The 25,159-nt window shown below is 47.9% G+C and overlaps 1 long non-coding RNA gene across 1 annotated transcript in view; it reads left to right on the top strand.

Annotated features, from left to right (window-relative positions):
* The window catches only part of LOC141175995 (uncharacterized), a 37,168-nt gene extending 13,660 nt beyond the window's left edge, over positions 1-23,508 (top strand). Inside the window, exon 3 of the long non-coding RNA XR_012253084.1 lies at positions 23,352-23,508. This is a non-coding gene — a long non-coding RNA (uncharacterized lncRNA). The remainder of the gene's footprint in view (positions 1-23,351) is intronic.
* The last annotated feature ends 1,651 nt before the right edge of the window (positions 23,509-25,159 follow it).

The following is a 25,159-nucleotide window of genomic DNA, read 5'->3' as shown; positions in this document are numbered from 1 at the left end:
TGTGAATGTCCGACTACGCCACCCGTGGATTGTGGTCAGGGTAACCGCCGCTGCAAGGCAGACAGCTGAGGCTGGTGTTGATGTGCAGCACATGGGTAGGATAACTCCCCACGGGAAGAGTGTAGCCTCAGGGCAGTGTAGGTGAATGCTGGGGGTGATAGTGCAGGCCGCAATAGTAAGAGTTCAGAGTCCGCTTCAAACAGTCCAGGGTCTTTATTGTAGGTGTTATTAACGACCCAACAGTAGTACAGGTTAGGAATGGGCCTGGGTGTCTGAGAGCATTCGGGCGAGCCCCACTGGTCAGGGCGAGTGTGTAGGCCTACCGTTCTCTCTATGCTCTTTCTGACTATCCCCCTCTTCGTGGTGTAATAGCCCACGTCCCTGAGCTGGCTGTGTACTTCTCGCCTGTATGGCTTGCGACTCGGGCCTTGGGTACCTTTTGCTTTCTCCTCGCTGTACTGGTCCCTCTGTGTGGCGGAGCCTCCAGGCTTCTTAGGCCAAGGGACCTGCAATCCCTTGCGAGTTGGTTCTCTGCTGCTGGGCTTACAACCCTGACAGCCTCGGACCCCAATGTCCGGTTGTGTGATTCTCTCAGCCAGGACCGACTCTCGTCGCCTCTGTCCCTGGCTTGCAGTTTCTCCTCTGCCTCACGGACTCCTCAGCTACAGCTGAACTGTCCCTCCTTCTCTGGGACTAGTCTCAGTCCTGAGCTAGGTCGTCCAGTTCTCTCTAACCCTGCCCCCAGTTCCAGCTTTTATAGGGGCAGCCAGCTCACCCTACTGGCCTGGGACAGGAGGTGCTGTATGCTAATTGTCCCTAACCAGGGAACCTCCCTCCTGCTCTCAGACACAGCCTTTAATATTTGTGGCATCCAGACCTGGGGTGACACATTCCCCCCTAGTAAAATTTAGTACTCCGGACTAAACAGGAAACACAAATACAGGGTATAAATGACAACATAACATATTTACAAGTACATTTTGTCCTTAAGGCCACGGCGCTTCCGTGACCGGGTGTCCATATCACCCAACAAGGTGAAGTTTTCCACAGTGTGGGGACCTGTCTCCATAAACCCCAAGTTCCTGGCCTTGGGCATGGCGGCAAGGTAAAAGCTAACTACTTTGGACCACAAGGAGGCCACGCCGGACAGGTTTTTCTTCTGTGGCAATCTTCACAAGAGGGCACCAGGTGCAACTATCTACGTGGTAGTTCCGGTTATTCACCGTCCATAACCTGTCAGTCCATTGTATCTAGGAAAACTGGGAAAACAGTATTAGTAACCAGGTAACAAGTATAACACATTAACTACATACTTTACATTTAGATCTTCCAGCGAGCTGGTATTTGACCCCTAGTAATCCGGGTTGACCTGCGTAACCCACTGTCTGGTGGTGGTCTAACCTGGCTTTCCCCACTAGCATTTAGGGTACAGCTACTAGCTGGGTTTACAGGCAGGGCAGGCAGCTGTCTGCAGGTCCTTTGGCTTACCGCAGGCATGGCAGGATCACTGTCAGCAGAGGGTTGACTCTCCTGGGCTGCTGGCATGGGTTCTTCTGCCTCCGGGGCTGCTTGTTCCTCTTGTTCTTCCTGCTCTGCTGTAGGCTCCTGCTGGGTTGGCTGAAGGAAGTGTAGGACGGGTACCACTATTGCATCGTTTATCCGAGTCCAGGATACTCTCCAAGAACTGTGTTGATCATTTCTTCTTTGTCCTCTGCAAGTTCAAGGTCATCTTGATCTTCTCCTGCACTCTGTAGTTGCTCGGGGCTCCGTTTTAGGTGGTCTCTGGAGACAGTGCTAGTGGTTTCTCCTCCATCCTTGGTAATTACACATACCTTCGAGTTGTCGTGGTTGGACGGCAGTACTGTTTACGGGTCTCTCTCCCACTGGTCATCCAGCTTGTGAAGCTTTCTCTTCCGCTTCAGGACCTGCTCGCCAGGTTTCAGGGGACCAGCAAGGGCTCTCTTGCTTTTCTCTCGCTTGAGCCAGATTCCTCTCCACACTCTCCTGTACCTTCTTGTACTGCAGCTGCCATTCCGTATCCCAGTCCGCGTCTGGGGGAGGTGTCCTCGGGTGTCAGGACTCCCATCTCCAGGTCTATCTGCAGCTTACCTGGTCTTGTTCGCATCAGGTAAGCCGGGGTGCAATTGGTAGCATTCATCGGGATATGGTTGTATAAGTCTATCAGGTCCGGCAGTTTTTCCGGCCACAGGCTGCGTTCCTCTAGGGGCAACGTTTTGAGGAGATCAATGACCATATTATTAATTTTCTCACACAGCCCGTTTGTTTGCGGGTTACATAGTTAGTAAAGCCGAATAAAGACTTGCGCCCATCAAGTTCGACCTGTAAGTTCTGTAATTGCTAAAGTTGATCCAGAGGAGGGCAAAAACCCCAAATGATTTAGCCAATCTTCACGTGAGGAAAAATTCCCTCCTGACTCTGAAACCAGGCGTTGTCCGAATCTTCTTACAGCCGTAGAGGTTGCAGAACTCCTGGAAGATTTCCGCCTCGAACGCTGGACCTTGATCTGTCAAGACCTGTTCCGGATACCCGTGTGGACGGCAGAAGTGTTGTTGGAAGGCTCTGGCCGCTGTTTGGGCTGTCAAGTCTTTAACGGGAACCACCACCAGGAACCGGGAATAGTGGTCCACTATTGTCAGGGCATAGACGTAGCCCGACCGGCTTGGAGCCAATTTCACATGGTCCAGAGCTACCAGCTCAAGAGGCTGCCTGGTGACAATGGGCCTCAAGGGTGTCTTCTGGCTGGTAAGTCCTTCCTTCTGAGGTTACATGGGCCGCAGTCCCTGCACCACTTCTCTATGGCCCCTCTCATACCGACCCAGTAGAACCGCTCTCTCAGTAGGAACTCCAGTTTCTTCCAACCCGAAGTGTCCTGCTCTGTTATGGTAGGCCTCCAGGACCATTGCTGCATCTAGTCTCGGGACCACTACCTGCCAGGTCAGCTCGTGCGTCCGGTGGTTGACAAGCCTTCTGCACAGTTTACCTTTGTAGAGGAATAGCCTGCTTTTTTTCTTCCATAACTGCTTGGCTTCCTCTAGAGCGTCCGGGCCAGGGCTAGCGCCTGCCTGGGTCAACAGGTCTTTCACCAGGCGAATTGCAGGGTCACTATCTTGCGTTTCAGCCCAGCCGTGGTGGGGTAAGGAGTTGAACATGATGGTGGTTAGGTCTTTGTCTCTTACCCGGTGAGAATACTGAGTGGCCCCATACCGGTGGAACGCAGGGAGCTCTACTTCCTCCAGCTCCTCCGAGTCTTCTTCCCCTTCGGGTAGGTGGGGCATTCTCGATAGGGCATCTGCGTTGGCGTTGGTCCTGCCTGCCCGGTATTTGATTGTGAAGTCATAGTTCGATAGCCGGGCCATCCACTGCTGTTCCAGGGCACCAAGTCTTGCATTGTCCAGGTGTGTCAACGGGTTGTTGTCCGTGTACACGGTGAACTTTGCGGAGGCCAGGTAATGTTTAAACCGTTCTGTGACGGCCCACACCACTGCCAAGAATTCTAGCTTGAAGGAGCTGTAATTCTCCGGGTTTCTTTCAGTGGGCCTCAGCTTCCGACTGGCGTACGCGATCACCCTTTCTCTGCCCTGTTGGTTCTGTGACAGTACGGCTCCCAGCCCCACATTACTGGCGTCTGTGTGGAGGATAAAAGGCTGGTCATAATCTGGGTAGGCCAGGATCTCATCCCCCGTGAGGGCCATCTTCAACTGGCGGAAGGACTCCTCTTCCGGCTTGTCCCACTTGAAGGGTGGCTTGTGACTTCTGGATTTAGACTGACCTATCAGGAGGTCCTGCATTGGATCTGCCATCTTTGTGAACCCGGGGATGAACCTTCGGTAGTAGCCTACCAACCCGAGGAATTGCCTCACTTCTTTGATGTTAGAGGGGCTTGGCCAGCTCTGGATTACTGTAACCTTGTCAGGGTCGGCGGCTACTCCCTCTGCACTCATCACGTGTCCTAGGTACTGTACCTTCGGCTTTAACAGATGGCACTTGGAGGGTTTCACTTTCATGCCAAAGCCTGCCATGGCCTCGAACACCTCAGCCAGGTGCTTTAGATGGTCCTCGTAAGTCTTCGAATAGACAATCACGTCATCCAGGTAGAGTAGGACCGTCTCAAAGTTTTGGTGCCCTAGACAGCATTCCATCAGCCTCTGGAAGGTCCCGGGTGCATTGCAGAGCCTGAATGGCATACAGTTGAATTCACTTAATCCCATCGGGGTGGTGAAGGCGGCATTCTCCTTGTCAGCCTCTGCCACAGGCACCTGCCAGTACCCGCTAGTAAGGTCCTACGTAGAGAAGAAATTAGCTGATTATAGTGCGGCCAAAGACTCCTCTATTCTAGGCCTCGGGTATGCGTCTTTATGGGTGATACGATTGACTTGTCTATAGTCCACGCACATTCTCATGGTACCGTCTTTCTCTTTTTTACCAGAACCAAGGGGGCTGCCCAGGGGTTACAGCTGTCTCTAATGACCCCGGATTCTTTAATTTCTCTCAGCATGCCCTTTGCGTTCTGATAGTGTGCGGGGGGTACAGGTCTGTATCTCTCTTTTATTGGTGGGTGGCTCCCCGTGGGGATGTGGTGTTCTACCCCTTTCACTCTGCCGAAGTCTAGCGGGTGCTTACTAAAGATTCTCTTGTACTCCTGAACCACCCGGTAGACTCCTTGTTTTTGGTGCAAGGGCTGTGGAGTCAGCACCCCCTTGGAGTTTCTGGCACCAGTCCTCCTTGTGTTTCTGGGAGCCATTACCTTCCGCCTGGGGAGATGGAGGCAAGGGTTCCACGGCCCTGACAGCATTGTGTTCAACAGTATACAATTTGGCAAGTGTAGCGTACCGGGGCAAGTGTACTTCCCTTTCCCCGATGTTTAAGATCCGGACGGGCACCCTTCCATGGCGGACATCAACCACCCCCCAGGCTGTCAAAATGGTGGGCCTGCTGTCTGAGTACACTGGTTCTACCATGGCTTGGTAGTCTTCCCCTCTTAACCCGATTGCAGTCCGACACCAGATCATCATTTCACTTTTGGGAGGCATGGCAATGGGGAACGGGTCGCTCATCCTCACACTACCGATCTCACCACCAGACAGTTCTACCTGTTGCTGTCTCATCAGGGCTCTTATCTCCTTCTGGAGGACCCTCTGTTGGCTGGAGCTCACATTCATCGCCACCTGCTGCAAAATTACAATTACTTCTGAAAGACAATTTTCAATCACGTTAGTACCCAAGGTTATTTTAGGGTGACTTTCTCGACGATCAATGTCCACAATGATCACTCCCTGTGCCGGCAGTTCAACTTTACCAATCTTAACGGTCATCTCTCTGAACCCCACCTGCGGCACGGGCTGGCCATTGCTGGCGATGATGCTCAAGTCATTGTCTGGGTAGTGGGTTATGTCAGTGTCACTCCAATACTGCTTAAAAAGTACATAGGGGATGGTAGTTACTTGTGACCCGGTATCCAGCGGTACACTCATGGGGATACCGTCCAGCACTATGGGTAAAACTGTGCGTCCCCCCATGTATTCATCACGCCAATTAGACGGGCCTAATGACCTTATGCCTGGGGGTTGGCCCTCTGCCCCAGGTCAGACCCATTTAAAGTACAGTACCTGGCTACGTGTCCCGGCTGGCTGCAACGGCGGCAAATCGGCTGTCCATCCTCAGTGTAACAGTCGGTGGGCCTCCCTCTGAACGACAGAATCCTCCTCTGTCGACGCCACTGGACATCCTCCGGACTTGAAGCCAGCTTGATTGGTCCTGACGAGTCCATCTGTAATGACTGTACGGTCCTGGTCAATGCAGCAACACTCTTTGTTAGTTCTTGGACCTGGTGGTGCAGGTTTGCTGGCGGGGATGGGTTTAGAGCCTGCACATCAGCCCCCACAAGGTCTGCGGGGTAGGGCGCCGCCCCCTGGTGGTAAGTGATGGCAGGGCGCCGGGAAACTACAGCGCCACCTGGTGCGGGTTCTCGGAGCACCCGGATGGCCCTATCTTTGAACTGTGCAAAAGTCAAATCGGGGTTCTGTAGGGCCATGAGGCGCAGCTGGGTTCTGTGGGCGCTGGACAGCAGACCTTCTATGAACTGCTCAGTCAATAATTTATCTGTATCCTGCACGCTGCCAGGGTCAGCTTGCTTGATTGCTCCCAAGGCTTCCTGTAAATTTAGGCCATAATCTCTGATGCTATCTTGAGCTCGCTGCTTACATCCATAGAACCACATTTTGATTTCTGCTGAGGTACGGGTATCAAAGGTGTCCCGTAGATGGGTCAGAACCCCCCTTACAGTCCTTTTCTCCTCAGCTGTGCAAGACTTTACCTCCCGCTGGGCCGCACCAGTTAACTGCCCTATCAGTATGCTTACTTTCTGTTCTTCTGTCAGGGGATAAACTTTGAACAGGCTATACAGCCTTTCTTTAAAGTCGCCCAAGGTATGCGACTCGCCGGCATACTGTGGCAGCCAGGCCGCTCCGGGGATATAGGGCATGGAAAACGGCATCACAAGCTGCAGCGGCTACGCTGGTGGTAGAGGGTCCCTCCGCGTCCGACATCTTCCTCCCCCCTAAGTTAACCGTGGCCTACCTTCCGGCGATCCTCTTCTGTAGGCCGTGGCTCCGCTCGCGATGCTCTGGGCGAGGACCTTGCGTCGCACGGTGATGACGCCGGCGTCCGCTGGATCTCTTTCCAGGACCTTGCGCAGCGTCTCAGCGTAGGGCGGGGCTATAGGTCTTGCACATTTTTGACGTCCATGCCCCTCTTCTTCCCGCGCGGCGTCCCGAAGATGGCGCCCGATGGCGGGAAACTGCAACGGATGGCGGGAAATGGCCCGAATGGCGGGAAACTTCACCCAGGTATGTATAAAGTCTTTTTCAGGCACACAATACCCGTTTGTGGCGGGTTGGTCACAATCCTGCCGACTACGCCAAAAAGCTGACTCACCCCCTGGGCTGTGGGATACCCGGAACCGGGCTTCTGTACGACGCTGGGGGTAGTAGTGGCAACCCGATTCCGTGGCTCAGGATGGTCAGACCAAATGTTGTGGCAGTCTATTTATAGATTTGTGAATGTCCGACTACGCCACCCGTGGATTGCGGTCAGGGATAACCGCCGCTGCAAGGCAGACCGCTGAGGCTGGTGTTGGTGTGCAGCACAGGGGTAGGATAACTCCCCACGGGAAGAGTGTAGCCTCAGGGCAGTGTAGGTGAATGCTGGGGGTGATAGTGCAGGCCACAATAGTAAGAGTTCAGAGTCCGCTTCAAACAGTCCAGGGTCTTTATTGTAGGTGTTATTAATGACCCAACAGTAGTACAGGTTAGGAATGGGCCTGGGTGTCTGAGACCATTCGGGCGAGCCCCACTGGTCAGGGTGAGTGTGTAGGCCTACCGTTCTCTCTATGCTCTTTCTGACTATCCCCCTCTTTGTGGTGTAATAGCCCACGTCCCTGAGCTGGCCGTGTACTTCTCGCCTGTATGGCTTGCGACTCGGGCCTTGGGTACCTTTTGCTTTCTCCTCGCTGTACTGGTCCCTCTGTGTGGTGGAGCCTCCAGGCTTCTTAGGCCAAGGGACCTGCAATCCCTTGCGAGTTGGTTCTCTGCTGCTGGGCTTACAACCCTGACAGCTTCGGACTCCAATGTCCGGTTGTGTGATTCTCTCAGCCAGGAGCGGCTCTCATCGCCTCTGTCCCTGGCTTGCAGTTTCTCCTCTGCCTCACGGACTCCTCAGCTACAGCTGAACTGTCCCTTCTTCTCTGGGACTAGTCTCAGTCCTGAGCTAGGTCGTCCAGTTCTCTCTAACCCTACCCCCAGTTCCAGCTTTTATAGGGGCAGCCAGCTCCCCCTACTGGCCTAGGACAGGAGGTGCTGTATACTAATTGTCCCTAACCAGGGAACCTCCCTCCTGCTCTCAGACACAGCCTTTAATATTTGTGGCATCCAGACCTGGGGTGACACATATACACACAACAAGCTTTATAGGAAAGTAATGTATATAACTGAAATTACGTGTATAAGTGGGATTCCACTGATTCTGATCAGAAGGATGAGTGCTTTAATGCGGAAAGAGAGGTTAATTCCCCCACTGACTCAGTAAAAGCACATCCCATACATCGCAGGCGGATCATAGATACCCCTGTAGGTGCACAACAGAGAGATGTGTTGGAGGATTATAGTCAGCAAGAACTTAATATTCTTCATGATTGTTTTTCTCAAAAAGCCAATGAATCATTGATTACTTGGGAGGTAAGACTGTGGGAGATAGGGGCCCATGGAGTACAAGTGGATACAGTAGATGGTCCCAAGTTTGTGCAACTAAGTCATGATCCTGTAGTGAAGGAAGCGTTCTGTACACTGCGGATTCGGTTGCAACATTCGACTTGCAGTATACTGGATGTTGTGGCTATGGCATTACAGCCTAAAAATCCATCTGAAGCAGATTGGCCCCCTAATAAGAAGCCATGGTTTACATTAAAAGATTGTTCCCATAGGTTGAAGGAAGAGGTCATGAAAAAATGCTATTTCTGTAAGGACCTATGATGACTACATGGCAGTGCTAGTTAGTGTGTCTGTCAGAAATCGCATAATCAGGGCTGCTCCCCAGCTTATAAACATATAATGATGACCCTAATGGTAAACCAGACTGGGAAGACCATCTCCAACACCCTAGAGGCAATTCGGCAATTGGGTAATTTGGGAGATTGGGGCCCCAGGACTAGTGGTAATTTTGTTTCCGGAGAGCAGCGTAGAGAATCTAAAAACAATAACAATGGCTCCCGCATATCGCGCAAGGATATGTTTATTGCCTTGTTGAAAGATGAGGTTCCCAAAGAGGAAATTGATGGGATTGGTACTGACTAGTGATGAGCGTGCATGCTCGCTACTGCTCGGTGCTCCCCCGAGCATTTCACTGCTCGAGATGTGTGGCGCCCCTGAGGGTTCAGTCGCCACAGGGGTACTGCACCTCAGCTCGAAGTGTGGTATCTCCTCTTCCAGGTAAGGATGGAGCATTTCTCAGGACCCCACTTTACCACTCAACACTAAACCACTCCTGTCCAGTAGGGGGTCTAAATGCACCAGGGTGCTGCCCCAGCCCGGGATAGAGGAGATGGGGGGGAACCAAAGATGGGGGGAACCATGTAGTGGGTGAGGGTGGAGAACATACTTTTAGGAAACACTTATTCTTTCATATTTAATCTCCGGCCATCTTAAGTTCAAGGTCTTTGATTGTGATATTCGTCTGTGATTGTGGTATTCGTCTGTGATTGTGGTCTTCTGCCAGAGTCCAGCAAAAGTCTGCAGCTGACTGAAGATACACGGTCCTCGTTCTCTGGCCTTGAGACGAGGAGCGGGTCTGAGTTAACCACTGTCTCTACCCGGTCAAGGTCCTGACCTAAGAAGGCCTGGAGGGGAGCAGGCAAAAGGATCCCAGGGGGGATACGGACGGAGCGGAGTGGCCACCTGTACTCTTTATTCTGGCCTAGTCAGAGGGATTCCTGCTGCAAGAGGGGTGACTGGCCCCCGATATCTGACTTTGTTACTTCACGTCTCAGTCAGAAAAGCCCGGAGGCTTAGTGGATCCCAGGGGGGATACGGACGGAGTGGCTTACGCCACCTGTATCTCTTACACTGCGTTTATCCAGTGGGACCCGGCCTTACACCTCGTTCTAACCACACACAGTCAGGAGAAGACTTAGTGGGAGAACTTACCAAGGAGAGGAACACACACCAGAGGGGTCTCGACAGGTGCTCCTGATCTACCTGGAAAGTGCTGGACCCACCATCCCGGTGGTCGCAGTACGCCGTGAGTAGCAGAGGGAAGCTTTTGCGGCTGAAGTTCATCTGAAAGTGAGTAAAAGCCCTGGATGACTTCACACACCGCCTCAGCCTGTTATTTCCTGCGCGGCACTGCACCCACCATTCCTTCTCACACTGCCCTGAGGCCTGCTCCGCCTGTGGGGAGCTGTCCCATCTTAGCAGCCCGTAACACCAGCCTCAGTGGACTGTAGCAGCGCTGGTGTCCATCACCGGAAACCGCAGGTGGCGTAGTCGAAATATCACTCTTACTTGAAAGGCCAATATTTTTATGTGACGGCCCTGGGCACGGAACGGTCCAGGCCACGACTGCCTCCCCCGCTACCCCTACACTGACCCGGCTCCGAGTAAACCCATATCCCAGGGAAGGCTGGAGCGTCGCAGATGCTCGGCGCTCGCCGAGTATTTCCGGGGGTTGCTTGGCGGGAACTCGGGTCTCCTCCCTGCATGTTTGGTGCTCTTTAGAGCGCCAAGCAACATGCAGGGATGGTCTGCCACACACTGTAATGCCGCAGCCATGTTGGTTGTGGCATTACAGTGATTGGCTGGCCGCACAGCGTCATCAGGTCTATATCAGACCTGGCGCCGCCATGCTCGTCACAGTCACTCCGGAATCAGACAGTGTAGGGAGAGCTGCTGCTAAGCTAGGGAGAGATTTGCTTGTTTCTAGTTAGTGTAGGTATGCCAGACTATATTAGAGACACATATTCATCTCAACTAACAGTCCTTCTGAGGACTAATCCAGCTGCAGAGATATCAGTGCTAGGCAGGCAGGCAGAGTATATAGCAGACTGCAGTGCACATAGCAAGAGGGTCCATTCCAGTTCTGTCTGCTGCTTTTCCAGATATTTCCAGAAAATAGCCCTAGGTATCGGGTCAGGAATATATATATTTTTATTTTAATCCTGATTATATACTTAAAAAGCAATCCAGAGAACACAATTTTTTATCGTCATTTGCTTGTTGGCACTGCAGAGTACAGCCAGGTCCTTTTCATATTACAGCGCTAAAAATGCAGCTATTTAAAACTGCTTTGTCCATCACACGGATCACATATAATTGCGCTCCAATTTGAGCCATTTGTAGTGAGCGTGGAAGATATTGTCGTCCATTTTAAATGGACAAGGCACGTGGCAAGAGACGGGGAACTGGACGTGATGGTGATGGTGCATGCAGAGGCCGTGGGCAAGCTGAAATTGTGCCACAACAAACACCCACTGCTTCTCGCTCGACCTTCCTGTCCCAATTAATAGGGGACCATAGAACACCACTATTGAACACAGAGCAGTGTGAAAAGGTTAGTGGTTGGATAGCAGATAATGCTTCCAGTCACTTAGCCACCACCACCACCACCACCCTGTCTTCCACACAGGTCAAGTCTCAGTAGCCGTGAGTCTGGACTGCATATTCCTCACCCTGATCCTCCCCTTCCTCCCACCATGCCGAGTGCCCAGAGACAACTGATCCCACACTTGGACACTCCGAAGAGCTGTTCACTTTTCCATTTATAGATTCGGGCCTCTTGCCTGGTCCACTTGAAGCGGGGCAAGAGAAGATCGCATTTAGCAATGCCCAAATATTTGAGCAGCCACGGTGATACGAAGGCGATGGTGGGAAAGTGTCACGAGAGGTGGACTGAGAGACACAATTGCCAGAAAGTCAGGAGGAGGACCATTGTGCGGAGGTGGAAGACGAGGTGGTGGATGATATAGTAACTAACCCAACCTGGCAGGAGGACATGCAGAATGAGGACAGCAGCACACAGGGGGAGGAAGGAAGAGCACCCCAACAGGCATGAAGATGCACTGTGGTGGTCGCAAACAGAAGGCGAGAAAGAGTTCCCAGTAACACCAACTCGACGGACGTTGCCAGTGCAACTGTTAGGTCTTCTCGAGTCTAATTGATTTTTAAAGACTCTGCCGATAACCCCAAAAAGGCCATTTACACCACCTGCCAGGCCAGCATTAGGCCAGAATGATTAGGCACATGGCAGCAAAGCACCCGACTTTGTGGGCCGAACCCCAGGGTCCAGGAACAGTGTCTGCAGGTGACACCACTGCTTCTTCCGCTGTTTTGTGTGCAAGCCAATCCCCTGTCCATAGTGCATGCGAAGATGCCTCCTGCCCTGCACCTGTCGTTGCACAATCTCAAATAGCATCATCAGCAAGCACGTCCTTGTCCCAGCGCAGCATTCAGTTGTCCATACCCCAGTCCTTGGAACGCAAGCGCAAATACGCAGACAACGCCCCATAGGCCACACTACTAAATTTCCACATTTTGCGACTGCTTGCGCTCGAAATGTTGCCTTCTAGGCTCGTGGAGACGGAAGCTTTCCGCGACCTGATGGCAGCGACCATCCCTCGGTACTCGGTCCCCAGCCGCCACTATTTCTCCTGATGTGCCGTCCCTGCATTACACAACCACGTGTCCCACAACATTAGCCATGCCCTCAACAATGCAGTTACAGGGAAAGTCCACCTAACCAGGGACACGTGTACAAGTGTTTGTGGTTAGGGACGGTACATCTCGCTGACGGCACACTGGGTTAACATAGTGGAAGCCCAGTCGGACCTTGGGACGGAACACATCCTCCCGATGCCGAGGATTGCAGGCCCTAGGTCAATCAGGGTTGCCCCCCACAGTCTACAGCTCCTGCACCTCATCCTTCTCCTCCTTTTCAGCCTCAATCTCCGAAATGACCATGTAGCACCCTGAGGATTCGGCTGCTACAGGGGTATTGCACCTCAACCCAGAGGTGTGATATTCCACTCCCGGGTAAGGATGGAGTGTGGAGCTGAGCTCGGTTAGCTGCATGCACTACACACATCCCATTTCCGGAGGGCAGACCAACGGTACTCCCACTTAGAAATGTGCAGGTACGATCGAGTCTGTCCTTGGCTGGAGTGGGAGGGGGGTGGAATATCCCAGTAGTGTAGGGGCAGATAGGGGGAGCAGTCTGGGTAGTGCTAGGAGCTCATTGGGTGCTGGTCACCTGAGCTCACACATAGAGGGAGTATATAAGGTGGGAACCATCTTAGAACAGGGTCTTTGTAGAGGGTCTGACAGGCAGACAGTCACCAGCCAGCCTGTTGTGGAGGAAAGAAGCAGAAGAGCAGAGCAGCCCCAGGCCCAGAGAGAGAGAGAGGAGAACGAAGGACCCAGAGGGGGAGAAAGAAAGAACTCTGAGAACCCAAATCAGACCAGAGGGTGAAGAGTTGGCAACAGGGTACCGGATCCCAAGCTGGTGGAGGCTACAGCACACCTCAGCCAGAGACCGGAGGTCGTGGGCAGCATCTGCCACGACCACCCACTAAATCCACCCGGAAGGCAGACCACGAGTAGGGTCAGGGAACCCAGTGACAAGGGTTCACCAACAAGAGGCCCGAGGGAGCCGGACATAGGTGGATCCCTGGTGGGGACGGCCAGAGACGAGGACAGGACAGAAAGGGAGCTCAGAACCACGCTCCAGAACTACTTGGGGGTTGGCCGAGTCCAGGACCTGGTGGACGCAGCACGGCTCGGGTGGTCACTCAAGGCCGGAGTGACCGGAACAACAGCAGTAAGTAAAAACCCTGAACTGCAGAACCCGACTCTGTCTCTCATTACCATCCTCTCTGCACCTCTACAACCACCATCCTCTGCACCTGACCCCCTGAGGCTATACCCCTCCCGTTGGGGGTTATACTACCTAAGCTGCGCACACACCATCAGCCTCAGTGGACCCTGCTGCAGCGGCGGCCGTAGTGACCGCAATACAACGGGTGGCGTAGTCGACATAAAGAACTTTAGTAACATCAGTAAGGACTGCCACACACTGAGCTTGACGCCCTGGGCACGGACCGGGTCACCGCCACTCGGAGACTACAACCCCCATCTGATCCGGCTCCGGGTATTCCCCTAAAGAATATGGCCCAGGGGGCGCGTCAACTTCATCAGTCACAAGCTGGAAGCACTGCCTCAGCCAAGCGGGCTGTGCTGAAGCTAATATGCTTAGGTGGCAAACTGCACAATGCTGAAAAGTTGTGGACAGCTCTGAAAAAGCAAGCAGATCTGTGTCTGACACTACTGAACCTACAGTCAGGCATGGTCATGTGTGACAATGGCCGGAACCTGGTGGCGGCTCTGAGGTGAGGCGAGCTCACACATGTACCATGCCTGGCCCATGTGTTTAACCTCGTGGTTCATCGGTTTCTCAAAACCTACCCAGAGCTGCTGGATCTGCTCATCAAAGTACGCCGCCTGTGTGCCCATTTTAGAAAGTAAGGTACAGCTTCCGCTGCCCTTGCCGTGCTTCAGCAGCGTTTGCAGCTTCCGGCTCATCGACTGGTGTGTGATGTCTCCACGCGTTGGAACTCTACACTGCAGATGTTGGAAAGAATTTGTTAGCAGAAGAGGGCAGTTGTTCACTACCAGCATCAACAAGGCTGTATTCAGTTCAGACTCCACACAAGACCTCAGGGGTGGACATGGATAGCAGACATCTGTACCATCCTCCAAAATTTTGAGGATTCCACCAAGATGGTGAGCGGTGATGACGCCATAATTAGCGTCACCATCCCGCTTCTCTGTCTGCTGAAACGCTCTCTGCTCAGAAGCAAAGAGGATGCATTGCAGGCGGAGCACAATGAGATGGAGCAAGGAACCATACAGGATGATTACACACAGTCCAGCCTCATCTCATCCCAACGGGGATTGGGTGACAATGAGCAAGAGAAGGAGGAGGAAGAACAGGAGCTAGTTTCTTGCGCTATAGACGGTACTACCTGCACAACTGTCATACCGTCAGTTCAGCGTGGATGTCCTGAGGACAGGGAAGAGGAGGAGGAGAGCATGATCAGTCATCCTCTTGGTGAGGACACGGAAGTCTTGCCTGTTAGCAGTCTGGCACGCATGGCTGAGTTTGTGTTACGCTGCCTTTCCCGTGACCCTTGCGTTCTCCAAATTTTGGGTGACAGTCATTACTGGTTGATGACACTTCTAGACCCACGCTACAAGGAAAACATTATATCTCTTATTCCTGAGGCGGACAGGTCTACAAAAATGGGGCAGTACCAGAAGGCCCTTGTTGTGGAACTATTAAAAAAATTCCCTTTTGAAAACGCTGGCAGCAGAGGTCACAGTTCATTGGACAACCAAGGAGTACAGCCGAGAGAGACACAACTCCAATCCAGCAGAGGCAGGGGAACACTGTCAAAGTTCTGGGAGAGTTTTCTCAGCCCCTCCCATTGCACAGGCCCTGAGGTGCGGGTTACTCTCACAAGGAGTGCAAAGTTTGGGAAGATGCTGAGGGAGTACCTTGCCGACTGTACCAATGTCCTCCATGATTCCTCTGTGCCTTTATAATTATTGGATATCCAAGCTGGACACGTGGAATGAACTGACTCTCTACGCCTTGGAGGTCCTGGCCTGCCTGGCCGCTAGCATTTTATCAGAGAGGGTTTTTAGTGCCGCTGGTGAAATTACAACTGATAAGAGCATCCACCTGTCAACTGTAAAAGCTGACAGGCTGACTCTTATAAAAATGAACAAGGGCTGGATTGGGCCAGACTTCTTAACACCACCATGATAGCAGCGTAACATAAACTTAAATCCAGTGTCTTTTTTTGGGAGGTGTATTCCCATGCATCTTTTCACAGCCACACATGGGTATACGCTTCCTGATTTTGGATATTTGCTTCTGGTCTTCAATATGTTCATTTATACCCCCCAGGGGTAAATGTTTGTCAGCCCATACGCTTAGTGCATGGGCATTACAAGTATAGGAGACCCGCTCCTTTCTAATGGGAACATTTTTTTATGAGGCCCTCCTCCACATCTTTTCCAAGGTGCATTGGAGTGCCTCCAAATTTTTGGCGCCCTTGCATTCACTGCATAGGCCAACACAATGGGAGACCCACTTCCTATTAATAGGAACATTGTTTTCAGGAGGCCCTCTAACCTCCACGTCTCTTCCAAGGGACATTGGAGTGCCTCCCAATGTTTGGCAGCCCTTGCATTCACTGCATAGGCAAACAGCATGGGAGACCCACTTTCTAATAATGGGAACATTGTTTTCAGGAGGTCCTCCTCTAAGTCTCTTCAAAGGGGTACTGGGGTGCGTCCAAATTTTCAAAGGGGTATTGGGGTGCGTCCAAATTTTGTGCAGCCCTGCCACTCACTGCATACGCAATAATAGTATAGGAGACCCACTCTTTAGTAATGGGAACAACAAAGCACAGCCGGCTGATGGCTCTCTAAGAATGGTAAGGGCCGACTGCTGGCCCTTTAAGAATAGAAAAGGCCGCCTGATAACCCTATAAAAATAGGCTTTGTGACTTTCAGAGTGCCTCCTTCATAAATGAAACAGGATGTGTCTGATGATGTGTCACACACCACATGGCCAGATAAGGTTGTAAAATATTAAAATTACATCTCCCGGTGAATGCATTTGTCACGGTTGAATGCAAAAAGGCATCAAAAAACGCTGGTGTGGAGGAGTATTTTTGGTTTTGGTTATTTATTTTGCCTTATATACAAGTCATTACCCTGTAAAGGATGTTCCTTAACATATTTCCCAGGAAAATCCATTTTGGTTTCGTTTTTGTATGTTTTATTGTGAGTTCGTAAAAGTGGCGTAATACCTCTGACAACGTTGTTCACAGCAGTGACCTGGGAGTCAGAAATGCTTTCAGGGGTCTTCCCCATGCTGTTCCCATGTCATTTGAGCACTGTTCCCATCGATTTGGGCAATTTTTAGGCCTCTGCAGACCTCCGGGGGGAGCCGCCTGAAAAATGTTCGAATTTTTCATAGACTTACATTGGGCTCATTGCTCGGGTCGAGCATTCCAATTTGCTCGACTCGAGCATTTTAGTGCTCGCCCATCACTAGTACTGATGAAATGTGGAAATTATACCAAAAGCGAGGGCTTCATAAGAAATCAGGAAGTTCACAAAATAAAAAGGTGACAGTGGAAGATTCTGGATCCCCACAGCGTGGGCGTAGTTGGACACGGAGAGAGCGGGAGGGCCCACTCCCACTTCGTCCCCAGTGAAACCCACAGCGCCGGGGTTTGAGGATCTTTACGCTGAAGTAAAATTGCTGTTGCAGGAGGTCAAAACACAGCGACAGGAGTTGACTTTTTCTCCCAGAGAGGTTTCCCAGTCAGAGGGAGACACAAGTGATTGACTTCTTGGCCGAGCCCTCCACATAGATAGACGCCCTCATGTAAATTTGGTCATTAATTGGCAAAATAAGAATAGGGGCTCACAACAATAAATGTTATTAATCTTAACCAATCACAGTATATAAACTAAAGGGAAGACATTTTAAAATTATATATTTATTAAGGTATAAAGTTAAAAACATACCAAACAATTGTGCAAAAAAACAAAACAACCCTGACTCACAGGCTAACAGACTAAACATTGTATACTAATTACCAATCAAACAGAAAAAAACCCCAACCAATAACCTAGATTATAATCATGGTTCAGCTTCCCATCTACTGTTAGTAGTTATATTGTCCGAGGTCAGCCTATACTCTCCTAGGTATACCTAAACAAGTAGTATATTGGTTAGATGATTTCAGTATGACATATCTATAACCATCCACTCAAAGGAAGATGCCTAGTACCCAATTTCAACTATAACCATCCTTTCAGATGAAAAATGCTTAATGCCCGAAAAATGCTTAACCACTTCGCGCCAGAGCCTGTTTTTGCCTTCGTGACCAGGCCAATTTTTTCAATTCTGACCACTGTCACTTTATGAAGCAATTACTCTGGAACGCTTCAACGGATCCCCCTGATTCTGAGATTGTTTTTTCGTGACATATTGTACTTCATGATAGTGGTAAAATTTCTTTGATATCACATGCGTTTATTTGTGAAAAAATCGGAAATTTGGCGAAAATTTTGAAAATTTTGCAATTTTCAAACTTTGAATTTTTAAGCCCTTAAATCAGAGAAATATGTCACACAAAATACTTAATAAATAACATTTCCCACATGTCTACTTTACATCAGCACAATTTTGGAACCAAAATTTTTTTTTGTTAGGGAGCTATAAGGGTTAAAAGTTGACCAGCGATTTCTCATTTTTCCAACAAAATTTACAAAAACATTTTTTTAGGGACCACATCATATTTGAAGTCACTTTGAGGGGTCTTTATGACAGAAAATACCCAAAAGTGACACCGTTCTAAAAACTGCACCCCTCAAGGTGCTCAAAACCACATTTAAGAACTTTATTAACCCTTCATGTGCTTCACAGAAATTTTTGGAATGTGGAAGAAAAAAATTAACATTTAACTTTTTTCACAACAATGTTACTTTAGACCCAATTTTTTTTATTTTCACAGGGGTAACAGGAAAAAAATGGACCCCAAAATTTTTTGTGCAATTTCTCTTGAGCGTGCTGATACCCCATATGTGAGGGAAAACCACTGTTTGGGCGCACGGCAGGGCTCGGAAAGGAAGGAGCGCCATTAGACTTTTTGAATGTAAAATTTGTCTGAATAATTAGCAGACGCCATGTTGCGTTTGGAGAGCTCCTGATGTGCCTAAACAGTGGAAACCCCCCACAAGTGACACCATTTTGGAAACTAGACCCCTTAGGGAACTTATCTAGATGTGTGGTGAGCACCTTGAACCCCAAGGTGCTTCACAGAAGTTTATAATATTGAGCTGTAAAAATAAAATTTTCACATTTTTCCCACAAAACCGTTTTTCATCCCTTAATTTTGCATTATCATAAGGGTAATAGGATAAATTGCACCATGAAATTTGTTGTGCAATTTCTCCTGAACACGCTGATACCCCATATGCGGAGGCAAATTACTGTTTGGGCGCATGGCAGGGTTTGAAAGGAAAGGAGCGCCATTTGACTTTTTGAATGTAAAATTTGTTTGAATAATTAGCAGACGCCATGTCGCATTTGGGGAGCCCCTAATGTGACTAAACAGTGGAAACCCCCCACAAGTGCCACCATTTTGGAAACTAGACCCCTTAGGGAACTTATCTAGATGTGTGGTGAGCACCTTGCACCCCCAGCTGCTTCACAGAAGTTTATAATATTGAGCCGTGAAAATAAAATTTTCACATTTTTCCCATAAAAAATGTTTTTCATCCCCTAATTTTGCATTATCATAAGGGTAACAGGAGAAATTGCACCATGAAATTTGTTGTACAATTTCTCCTGAGTACGCCGATACCCCATATGTGGGGGAAAACCACTGCTTTGGTGTACGGCAGGGTTCGGAAGAGAAAGGAGCGCTATGTTGGCTGGGATAGGCAGCAGACACCATGTCACATTTGAAGAGTCGCTGATATGCCAAAACAGCAGAAACCTCCACAAATGACCCCATTTTGTAAACTACACCTCTCAAGGAATTCATCTAGGGAAGTAGTGAGTATTTTTTAATTTTTAAATTTATACCATTGGGCAGTGAAAAAATCATAATTATATTTTTACCACAAAAAAATGTTTTACCCTCAGATTTTACATTTTCACACAGGGCAATGGGTAAAAATGGTGCCGAAATGTGTCACACAATTTCTTCTAAAAGTGTCAATACCCCATATGTGGCTGTATCGTACCGCTTAGCCATACGGTGAGATCTGGGGGGGACAGAGTGCTATTTGACAATTGGAGAACAAATTATTGTAGAATAGGCATTTGGATTTGGGAGCACAAAATTTTCTGAATTTCTTTTGGGGGGCAAGGGTCATTTTGGTTTTCCAGAGCCTTTCTGCTACCAGTAACTTGGAAGTCCCTTATATTTTTAACAGATGACGGACCTGAGTGGGGACTAGCTTTTTTGAGGACTGAGTTGAAGCTTTTATTGGGAACATTTTACGTAACATTTATCCGGCGCTCTAGGCTGAGCACTTACATCGGGGTTTCCATCTAAATTTCCAAGTGATGTAATTCAGATGAAACCCCTGCAGGATCCATTCACTGTAATGAGGCAGCAGAGTTACTCTGGACACCGTCTGGCCTCTGTGTAGCGGTGTCCTTTTTTTCAGAAGTGCACAAAACTGTGGCCAACCGCACTTTTATGCACGCCTAAAACAAATGACACCGTGGGATCCCAGGCTAGACGGCGTCCACAGTGGCCTATATCTGTCTCATTACAGGGAATCTTCCGTCATGGGTTCCGGCTGAATCATGTATTTCAGAGATTTACACGGAAACTCTGGTGTAAGTGCTCAGCGCAGAGCACAGGATAAATGTGGGCAGAGCCTTACTGGGATCTTTGGGGACATAATAAACAAATCAGTAGCAGGTGAAGAATTGGTTTTATTTATTTTTTACGCCGTTCCTAGTGTGATATAACTGATTAGATTACTTTATTCTTCGGGTCGGTGTGATTACAGAGATACCAGATTGATATCGGGTTTTTATGACTGACAGCTGTCACACACTAAAAGACGCTTTTTTTGCAAAATCTAGTTTTTGCATCACCATATTTTGAGAGCTATAATTTTTCCATATTTCGGCCGACAGAGTCATGTGACGGCTTGCTTTTTGCGGGACGAGTTGACATTTTTATTGGTACCATTTTTGGGGACGTGACATTTTTTGATCGCTTTCTATTCCGTTTTTTGGGAGGTAAAATTAACAAAAACAAACAATTCAGGAATTGTTTTTTGAGGTTTTTTTTTATGCCGTTCTGCGTGTGGTAAAAGTGATAAGGCAGCGTTATTCTTCGGGTCAGTACGTTTACAGCGATACTACACTTTCTGTATTTTTTTATGTTTTGGCGTTTTTACACAATAAAACTATTTTATAGAAAAAAATATTTTTTTTGCATTGCTTTATTCTGAGCGCTATAACTTTTTTATTTTTCGGCTGATGGAGCTGTATGGCGGCTTTTTTTTTGCGTAACAAGATGACGTTTTCAGTGGTACCATTTTTATTTCTATTTTGTTTTTTGATCGCATTTTTTTCCACTTTTTGTTTGGCAATATGATGAAAAAGCATATTTTTTTGCTCCGTTTTTTATTTATTTTTATTACGGTGTGCACAGAAGGAGTTAATTAGTGCGACAGTTTTATAGCTCGGGTTGTTTCGGACGCGGCGATACCAAATATGTGTACTTTTTTTGGTTTTGTAAAAATATACGGATTTATTGGTTTAATATTTTATTTATTTATTTTTATTTATTTTGTGATTTTTTTATTAATAGTTTAAAAACTTTTTTTTTACTTTTTTTCACATTTTTTCTTAGTCCCTGTATGGGACATTAATTTTTATTTTTCTGATCACTGATCTCATGTAATGTAATAGACATATATTACATTACATGAGATCTTCACACAGTCAGTGTGTCCTGCCAGGCTTCAGCTGTAGCTGAGCCAGACAGGACACCATATATGGCAGAGCTGGAGGCGGTCATGTGACCTCCAGCTGCCATAGCAACCCCAGGTCCTGGAAGGACACGGAGGTCTTCGGAGAGGTAAGTTGACGACCCCCCTCTCCTCCTGCTGTCTCCTATATGCCGTGATCACTATAGATCACAGCATATAGATGACAGCTAAGGGTTAACATCACTGGGACCTGATCTAATCAGGTCCCGATGATGTTCCCTGTCAGAGCTAACGCTTTGCACCGGAATCGCAGCGCTTGCAGGACCCTAGGGGTCCTGAGCGCTGCGAGACCACCCACCGTTTTTAAACGTCGGCGCTGCACAGAGCCCAGGCAGCGCGGACGTTTATCTACAGTGGGCGGTCGGGAACCGGTTAATGCCCGACGCGTTTCACCACCAACTGTCGTAGCGGCTCTTCAGGGGCAACACAAGTTAACAAGCCAATATATGGTTATGTATAACACATTACAGATAACAGTTTCTGTTTACTCCACTGAGAAATCAACAAATAAATCTTCTTCTAGTGTCTCTCTTGCTGTAGCTTTTATTTAGAGATTCATCTAGTATTCCCCATGACCTATAGAGGTTGCTATTCCATCATCATTTATAAACACTCATCAGATCAGAGCCAAATACTCCTTTTGATGATATAGACCTAAGTCTGTCCCACTCCATATGCTGGAAAATATACAGCAAAGATGTGTGGGGGAAAGAACTGTGGCAAGATGTTTGGGCAATTGTGCAAAGAATTAAAGTGACCGTATTTCACGTTGACGTCCATTGTGCTTCAGATAACCTAGAAAGACTCTTCAATTCAATAGCGGATGAACATTCCAAAATATCAGTTGCTGATGCCAGTGAGGAGCCTGACTCAGCTGAAAAGCAACTTGGATTGGCTCAATGGGCACATCAGAAATGTGGGCATCTTGTAGAAAAAGCTACTTATGAATGGGCACAAACCAGAGGAGTGCCCCTCAGGTTACATGTAATTAAGGAAACAATTATGAAATGGCCAGTGTGTCAACATTCACAACAGAGACCTATTCCCCATGTGGTTAGGGGCCATATAGCCCGAGGCAAATTGCCTGGACAAATTTGGCAGGTGGATTATATTGGTCCCCTTCCACAAGATGGAGGATGTGTGTATGTATGCACGGCTGTGGATACATACTCAGGGTACATGATGGCTTGTCCGTGTAAAGCGGCCAATGCCAACAGTACGATCAAAACAATGGAAACCATAGTATTATACTACGGAATTCCGTAACAAATTCAGAGTGACAATGGTAGTCACTTCAGGAACAAGAAGGTTGCAGAATTTTGCTCAGAACATAACATTGAGTGAATCTTTCATATCCCATATTATCCCCAAGCCGCAGGATTGGTAGAGCAGATGAATGGGTTATTCAAAGAACAATTAAAGAAATTGGGAGATGGAACTTACAAAGGGTGGAGAAAACATTTAAATGAAGCCCTTAACATTCTTAACAGGCCAATTGGAGAACAGGAAACACCATCAATGAGGATGATTACCCCCAATTTACAGATAATGCCCTTAAAAGCTTCTACCACAGAACAGACGGTTCTCTATTGGGAATTGGAGACGGGAGCACTAGGACCCTATAGGGCTACTCCACAAGCTGCAGGATTAGATCTACAATCCCATGAGGAAATCAGATTGGAACAGGAGTTATAAAGGCAATCAGAACTGCTATAGGATTACAAATGCCTCCTGAACATTTTGGTCTTATAGCTCCAAGGTCAGATTTAGCCTTAAAGGGAATTCAGGTGATGGGAGGAGTGATAGATCAGGACTATCAAAGTGAAATTAAGGTACTCCTGCTGAATAGTGGGGATAGTGACTGGTTGATTCAAAAAGGAGACAGGGTAGCTCAATTGTTGATTTTATCCATCCAGAAAATGAAGGTGATCAAGGGAACAGCCCCCACAGTAATAACTGTCAGAGGAGATAAAGATTTTGGTTCCAGTCATTCTTTAAATGATGGTGCAAAAACATGGATAAAACAAGCTGGGGATAAAGGTCCCCCAGAGCCTGCAGAGGTGATTGCTAGAGGGGCAGGTAATGTGTTAATAGTGATGAAGCCAGGACAGGAAAAATGGGAACATATTCCAGCAGACAGGTGTTATCTCAGAGAATAATAAATCTGCTCTTTCTTTTTAGTGTCCAATTCAAATATGGAGATGGTGGCTGATCGGTGTTACAGGCATGGTCCTTTCGGTCTCTGTCTCTACCCAACCGTAGTATCAACAAAGAGAAGAAGTGCCAGTCAAAGAAAATGTGGCATTGTGTAAAATTAAACAGAACCTATGGAGTTACTTGGCACAATTGATGAACATGAGCCATTTTTGTATGACAAATACTGCTACCGCTACCAATATACTAGAGAATTGTATGGTAGCTATACCAACTCCCTTACAACTGTGGACAAACTCAATAGGGGGGTTTGTCCAAGATGAGGAGATTGAAGGAGATGTGATCCAAAATGATACATATAACCTGTATTACGCTTGTATAAACTGTACTGGAGAGGACTTCCTTACTGAAGACATGATAACTATAAAGACTCAAAATAATGCATCTGCTGAGTTATGTTATCAAATGACTTGTAATCAAAATAAAATAGGTAAAAATAGAAGGTAACAAAAGGCACAATGAACATATCATGTGCGGTTCACGTTCAGATAAAAATTTCAAGAGAATGAGGTAGCGAAAAACATGAAGTGCAACAAAACAGTAATCTCTCTCTCTCACATATACAACATGTAAAATTGCCCAAGGGGTGGATGTTTTCTTGTGGGAATACAACTTTTAATTATATTTCAGCTAACATAATAGGTGGGCCATGTGTTATTTCTAGATTAGCCCTAATGATGTATCCTTTGTTTCCATCCCATAAAGCTAAACGTCCAAAGAGGGGATTTTCCTGTTTAGCTGAAGATTGTAAGTATAATGTAAAAATATTTAGATTTGAGAGTCCTCAATGGTTGATACCTTTTAATGGCTAACTGAAAAGATGGTAACAAATTGCAAGCTTTCGAGACTACTCAGGCCTCTTCATCAGGCATAGTATACCACAAAATCTGAAGAGTCACATATTTATACACAATAAGACATACAAAAAATGCAATAGGTAAGACAGGTGATGAAAAGCAGAGTTATTATGGAAGAGATAAACAGATCTGGCTATAAATATTTTAGCAGTTAATAGATAAAGAGTGTGAAGGTTTTATTGTCCTGTGATTAGGTCCAGTGTTATGATGGCCTCACAAGTCTGAGGAGCAAATTCCTTAGTTGATGTAGAATGAGATAAATCCATGCGCCACATTCATTCCTGTTCTGAAAGTGTTAAAGGTCACCATCAGTTTATATTCATGAAGGAAGCAAACAGACAACTGATGGACACGCGCTACTACAAAAAACTGGAGTCTGACCCTACACAGGACTATTACAAGGAACTAAACAAGTTGGTATCTTGTCTGCCTCACGAATCCATAAGAGCCGATGACCTGATACCAGAGAGTCCAAGAATAGGGACATTCTATATGCTCCCCAAAATCCACAAATCTGGAAATCCAGGAAGACCAGTTATTTCATGTGTGGGCACCCTTACTGAGCAAGTTTCTGGATGGGTAGAGTGTGTTCTTAAACCACTGGTAAAGAGTACACCCAGATACATTCAGGACATGACAGACCTACTGAATAAACTAGCAGCAATAGGTCCTCTACCAGAAGGAACCATCCTGACCACCATGGATGTGGAATCTTTGTATTCTAATATCCCACACAAGGATGGATTAAATGCCTGCAAAATCTTCATAGAAAATACAGGAATTGTTGCTGATTCTGTGGTCAAACTTACAGAATTCATCCTCACACACAATTACATTGAATTTGATAACAACATATATCTACAGGAAATGAAAGGCTAAAGAACCAAATCAATAAACAGGGTTGAAGTACATAAAATC

Source organism: Phyllobates terribilis, unplaced genomic scaffold (assembly GCF_046119375.1).
Source record: "Phyllobates terribilis strain yellow unplaced genomic scaffold, ASM4611937v1 Scaffold_15__1_contigs__length_34870131, whole genome shotgun sequence".
Lineage (NCBI taxonomy): Eukaryota > Metazoa > Chordata > Amphibia > Anura > Dendrobatidae > Phyllobates > Phyllobates terribilis.
This window is presented reverse-complemented; position numbering and strand designations above follow the sequence as displayed.